The sequence below is a fragment of the Cupressus sempervirens genome, chromosome 1 (genome assembly GCF_028749045.1).
Source record: "Cupressus sempervirens isolate cs-2001-9-10 chromosome 1, ASM2874904v1, whole genome shotgun sequence".
Lineage (NCBI taxonomy): Eukaryota > Viridiplantae > Streptophyta > Pinopsida > Cupressales > Cupressaceae > Cupressus > Cupressus sempervirens.
In genome coordinates this window covers 898,151,992-898,158,833 of record NC_143118.1, presented here as the reverse complement: position 1 = coordinate 898,158,833, position 6,842 = coordinate 898,151,992, and the positions used below count along the sequence as shown (strand labels likewise).

The 6,842-nt window shown below is 39.3% G+C and overlaps 1 long non-coding RNA gene across 1 annotated transcript in view; it reads left to right on the top strand.

The window, feature by feature from the left end:
- Positions 1-6,842, top strand: part of LOC149580752 (uncharacterized) — a 164,720-nt gene that overhangs the window by 27,506 nt on the left and 130,372 nt on the right. The window lies entirely within an intron of this gene.

The window sequence follows — 6,842 nt, the reverse complement described above, 5'->3', positions numbered from 1 at the left end:
ATAAGAGGTTAATGCGCTGAAGTGGTTTGATGGAACTTTTTATTAGGATTCTTAGTAATGATTCTGAAGGAGGCCTCTCTGAGATAAGATTGGTTACCTTGTTTTCAAGCATGACTGACAATTTTTTCACATCAGCAGCTTTATCATTTTTCTTTCCAAGCCAACTAATAGGTGAGTATGTCCCAAATTCATCACTATCTAGTCATTGGAATATTCATAGACATTCTATTGAGTTTTTAATTGTTGAAAGATTTCATGATACAGATGTCTTTGTGTGTTCTATATGTATGTACTGTTGGGAGGTTGGTGCCTCCATCCCCTCTAGGTGAAGGTACCGTTCAGCATAGACCGATGGATTTGTGACATGTGCTTAATTGCTTCCCGTGGATTCTTGTCTCTGGCTGTTATGACGTTCACTGAAAGTTTGAGCTTTTGGTGTAACGACAACGATGATTCCAACAAATGGTATCAGAGCACTGGGTTACGGGTTCAAATCCCTCGGGTCATGCTGAGGGGGGGGATTGTTGGGAGGTTGGTGCCTCCGTCCCCTCTAGGTGAAGGTACCGTTTAGCATAGACCGATGGATTTTTGACATGTGCTTAATTGCCTCTCGTGGATCCTTGTCTCTGGCTGTTGTGACGTTCATTGAAAGTTTGAGCTTTTGGTGTAATGACAACGATGATTCCAACATGTACATCCTATGTTTTTAGTCAAAATCCTAATGGAAAAAAGGATTTAACAAGATTTTGTGACATCAATATTTGTCATACAATACAAGCATTTTCTTGATCAAATAGATTGAATTAGGAATCATCCTTTGCCCACCCCATAATATGGATCAAAGTCATCTTCCATCTAGCAGACTAAGGCAATTGAATCTTTATTGAGAGATAAATATGTGAATCATTAAACTGTGGCCAAATTGGAAACTTTCAAAATTGACGTAAAACTCTAGCAAATTCAAGGCAAGAGACAGGTTTGGTGATTTGTGGTAGTTACCCAAGATGTTAAATATACCGATTCAAAGGTGAAGAAGTTAGTGTGTTTTGTGAAATAACTGATAGTACTAATGTCATCATCAGTTGATTCACAAACTTATGCTTGAATGCAAAATTTACCAAAACCAAATAATCAACGTTGATAACCTGCCACATGTATAAATGAGATTGATAATAAAATAAAGTTGTATCAGTAAGTTTGGAAAGTTGTTTAAAGCTCTGTTGAAACTTTCAAAAGAATCTAAGCAATGTAAAAGGTGGCAAGTCACTGGCAAACAGTTGCCATAACTGTTTGTATATTGTGCATACAAATATAATAGATGACAATGCATTGATGTCACTGACTGTTGTATTGATTAACTGGTAGATATGCATAAATAGAAACCTTGACCTTTATCAAACAGTCCCCTCAAAATGATGATATCTCATGAAATGCGAAGATTTAAGGTTTAGAGACATTTTTTAAAGAAAACCCTCAGACAAATCTATTAGCTAGAAAGCAAAGCGAAAGCTTGTGACTTTGATAAAATCCCAAGTTCCAAACAATCATGAGTGTCCAAGAAGATATCATTGATTGGAAGCTTTAAATGAGAGTTGTGTCCACGACTAGCAAGAAATGTGGCAAGGTATAAATGTAGAACACAAGCAAGATATGTGAACCGTTCGATAGATTTTTTCTAAATACAACCCGCATGAGGTCATTTTGATGGCAAGAAAGGCAGAAAACGGAGTAGTTGAAGGCAGAAATAGATTACAAGAATTGCAGTTTTCACGGTCTTCTGGTAGATACACACACAATGTGCACCTAAAGTGCACATCGCAAGTGTGATGCAATGTTCTGTAACCTATCACAGCAATTTCCTTGTTCATGCCATTAAGAGACTTGGTGAGAGGTTTTTGAGCAAAAACCATCAAGCATGCTGAAAACAATGGTTGTATGGTCCCACTTTCTTGATGTCTATAAATCATATGGGAATATAGACACATTGTTACTACTACCATTGCAGCTGGTGAAGCAAGTCGACACCATATAAGAACACCGGTGTTAGCATCCTTGGAACAAGTCATGAACATCCTCCAAAACATATAGTGGAAAGGTTTTTGTCAAGATATCTAACTTGAAGATGATCAGATATATGCATTTAAATATAGAGCCTACAAAGTACAAGGGATACGATAAGTCTGCCGCTATCCTCCTTACCCATGCCCAACGTAATATTTTGGCTAGTGAACAAATAGGGTTACAAGTGTTAAGGATTTAGCTTCGTTCTAATTGAAGCAAACAATATATTTGATCCATAGATATATGTATATGTGCTAATATGGAAAATATATGTATATATATATTGAATAAACAAAATATATTATGGACTGCTTATGGCAGAATAATATCTATAACACTTGCCCAATAGTATGATTCAAGTCATAAATCAAAGCCATGCTCGATGGCTTGTATCAGAGTCATGTCCGATGATTAATATCGGTGTATGCACTTAAAGATTTGTTATCGGCAGCAACCACGATAACATGTGTTTCAAATATTGTTAATTACCCCACGTAGGGTCATGACCCTATGTAGCTAATGCCATGTAGGAGTCATGCCCCTATTTGGGTGTAACTCTTAAAGCATATATATATATATATATATATATATATATATATATATATATATATATATATATATATATATATATATATATATATATATAAAAGAGAGTCTATTGGTCCCTGCTATGAATGACAATCAATAAAAAAGACAATAGCATTCCATAGCAGGCATTCGATACTACAGGTAGTACAAAACATTCAAGGTTATATATCAGATTGGTGTTCAAGAGTTACAGAGGACTATACTAATTATATTATATAGGATTTGTTCTTATTAAATACTACAGATCAAATTTGAGATCTCCATCAATAACAATAAAAGAGAGATTACTCCAGATTGAAGTAAAATTTGGAAGTTATTATCATATAATCTAATACTACAATAATGTAATGTTCCATTCCCCTATGTCTGCTTTGAAACAATCTTTCTACCGTCCGTCACGGTCAATGGCAATTGATGGAGCAATGAAGTCGTATGGTCTAGTAGGGAAGTAGTACGACTAGAATAGGATGTTGTACGATGTCTAATGGAGGATGTACGATGGGAGAATGGTTGTACGGTGTCTAATAGAGGATGTACAGGTGGGAGAATGGCCGTATGGGGATGTCATACAGTGTATCCAGGGTGGTCGTACGACAGGGCCTAAGGAGGCCGTACGGTGACTATGGAGGAGCTATGTAGAGACTGGAGGTTGTACGGTGGCTATAGGAGGGGATACACAACAGATTGGAGGCCTTATGGAAGCTAAGGAGAAGGCATACGCTGATGGATTGAAGCCAGAGCTAGACGAATACGTACTTGCCCAAACACAGACAATGTTAGATGTTAAAGTAACCCGAACACAATATATTCCCAAAATTGTATAACTTGTAAATAATCAAGATGCTCTAATTTGCCAGATCTGAGCTAGGAAATACAGTGACGGAATAGGGTGAGGGTTGAGTCCCACCAAAACCGCAAGAGCCAGATAGGGAAGATCTTTCACTCCTGAAATGGCGAACAATCCAGAACCCCAACAGGAATTCACAGTACAAAGAAATAAATCAAATCGCATACCAACTACTACCTATATGCAGTGCTTAAATACCTGTCGGGGAAACCTTTCCGAGGGTGTACAAAGACAGCCGACGACCACACCTAGCTACGAAAACAATTAAATAAAATGGGTCTGAGATATACTAAAGCAATCGGCCTATTAAAAAAGGTTTGATTAATTATTTATTTTATTATAGGAACATTACAGTCCTCCCGTCCGAAACTTTGCTTGTCCTCAAGCAAATGCAACACCGGATGCTGCAGGATGTGTTCGCCTTCCCAAGTTGCGTCGTCCATCGGCAAGTGTTTCTAGCTTACCAAGTATTCCTTCAAGGTACGATTCCGTAGGGTCTTCTCACGTACATCAATGATCTCGGCTGGTTCCAATATGAGCTTCCCTTCTTCATTGAGCGGTGAAAGATCCGCAATTACTGTGATGTTCTATCCCACAGCGTTCTTTAGCCAAGAGACATGAAAAATGTTATGAATGCGACTTCCCACTGGAAGTTCCAACTCATAGGCAACTTCACTAATGCGGTGAGCTACATGATAAGGGCCATAAAATTGTAGTCTCAATTTTTCTTTCCCCTTTGCCTTCAATGAGGACTGCCTATATGGTTGGAGCCTGAGATAGTCCAAGTCTCCCACTTAGAAACTTCTCTCGATTTGGTGTCTGTTGGCATACATCTTTTGTTGATTCTGCACCCTTTGTAAGTTCTCTTTCAAACATCTTAGGATGTCTTGCCCTTCCTGAAGCTAGTCCCTGGCTCTTGGTGTGCGACTGTCACCCAGCACCATGTCGACAAATGAAAGGGGTTCATACCCGTATAGTGCTTTGAAGGGTGCCATCTTGATGGACATGTGGCAAGTGGTGTTGTAATAGTATTCCCCCAGATGCATCCATTTGACCCATGCCCATCGTTGTGCCGAAACGTAGTTTTGAAGGTAGCCTTCTAGCCACTTGTTTACAATCTTAGTCTGTCTGTCTGTTAGAGGGTGGTAGCTAGTACTTGACGACAATTCTGTTCTTACCAACTGAAACAATTATGTCCATAAAATACTGATAAATCAACCATCCCGATCACTAACAATGTTTCGGGGTAACCCGTGTGGACGAAAGACTTCTCCGAAAAATAATTCGGCTACCTGTGTGTCCTGAAAATTTGAGGAGATGGCAAAGAAGTGTGCATACTTCGTCAGTCTGTCAACTACTACAAAGATACAATCCTTTCCGTTTACTTTGGGAAGTCCAGTAATGAAGTCCATCGAGATACTTTCCCACTTCTATTCCGGTATAGGCAAAGGTTGTAGTAACCTAGTGTGTAGAGTATGTTTGGATTTTTTTTGCTGGCAGACCACACCCTCTCTTACTTACTACAATACGTCTCCTTTAAGGCCTTTCCATGAAAACCTCTCCTTGATTTGTCTGTAAGTTTTGAGGAAACCTGGGTGTCTAGTCAAGGGTGAGGCATGTATATCCTTCAAGATTTTTTGCTTCAGTTTGGATTCGGGCACTAAGTATATCCGATTCTTATAGTAAATGATGTCATCCATTACTTTGTACAGATCATCCTGAGTGTTGCCATCCATTAGCTCACAGGGAAATGTGTTTTTAGAATATTCCACCAATTAATGTGCTTTCTAGTCAACTGAAATGTGAGTTAGTAAGCAGATGGCGGGTTTCGTGGACAAGGCATCTGCCACCACAGTGTTCTTCCCTTTCACATATTCAATGTCAAAATCAAAAGCCTGAACCTTTCTTACCCATTTTTGTTACCTCTCGTTCAAGTCCCATTGCTTCAGAAAATATCTCAAGCTCTTATGATTAATACAGACGACAAACTAGGCACCCACCAGATACTATCGGAACTTGGTTAGTGCATGTACGATGGCTAACATCTCTTTGTCGTAAGTGGAATATAGGTGCTTTTCTTGTATAAGCTTCCGATTCTCATAGGCTATGGGGTGTCTATCTTGCATCAGTACTGCGCCAGTGCCTTCTCCAGATGCGTCATACTCCATAATGAATGGTTGAGTGAAGTTAGGTAAGGTGAGTAATGGGCAAGTGCTCATTACTTCTTTCAACTTATCAAAAGTGAGTTGCGCCTTTTAATTCCACTAGAAAGACCCCTTTTTTGTCAGATTTGTTAATGGCGTGCTGAGCTGAGAGAATCCTTTTACAAATCTCCGATCATAATTGCACAGTGCAAAAAACCCTCACAACTCAGAGAGCGATTTTGGGGGGGGCAATCAAGGATAGCCTGAATCTTCTCTTGATGAACTTGTACCTCATTTATTGATGTGCCTGAGGTACAATATTTCTGTCATCTCGAATTCACACTTGGATTGCCTGGTGAACAAGGATTGAGCCTTCATGATCCTTAGGACTTCATCCAGATGCTTCAGGTGTTCTTCCCACATCTTGTTATAAATAAGGATATCAACAAGTATACCAGTAAGTACTTACGCAATTATTTGTGGAAGATGCAATTAATGCATGAGTGGAACGTAGCAGGTGCATTCGTTAATCCGAACGGCATGACCAGGAACTCATAATGCCTGTTGTGACAACGAAAAACCATCTTCTCTACGTCTTCCCTCATGCGGATCTGATGGTATCCGAAACGAAGATCTATTTTTGAAAAATAAACCACACCATGTAATTCATCCAACAATTCATCGATCTTGGGAATATGATATCTATTTTTAATTGTCTTTTTGTTCAACGCACGGTAGTCCACACATGCGCATCGTTCTGTCCTTTTTTACCAATACTATTGAGGATGCAAAAGGGCTAGAATTGGGGTAGATCCATCCTTTCTCAAGTAGTTCCTGAATCGTCTTTTCGATCTCATCTTTGAATTTCTTGGGATGGCAGTAAGGTGTGGTTATGACTGGTTTGGCGCTTGCTTCCAATTCGATGGTATGCTCAAACCCATGATGGGGAAGTATGCCAGGAGGAATGTCTATAAAAACTTTATCATGAGCACTCAAGATATTCTGAAGTTCGTCATCCTTGTGAGGTGTCCATTGTCCTTTCACGGGTTCTGCTGAAAGAAAACAGTGTGCAGCCCATGCAATGTCATAATGCCAAAAGATTGCTTCGATCTGTTGTACTGAAACTTCCTTCGATCCCTCATTGGCCATTCCATGGAGAACCACCTTCTTCCCATCGACAACAAAAGTGAATTGATGAGTAG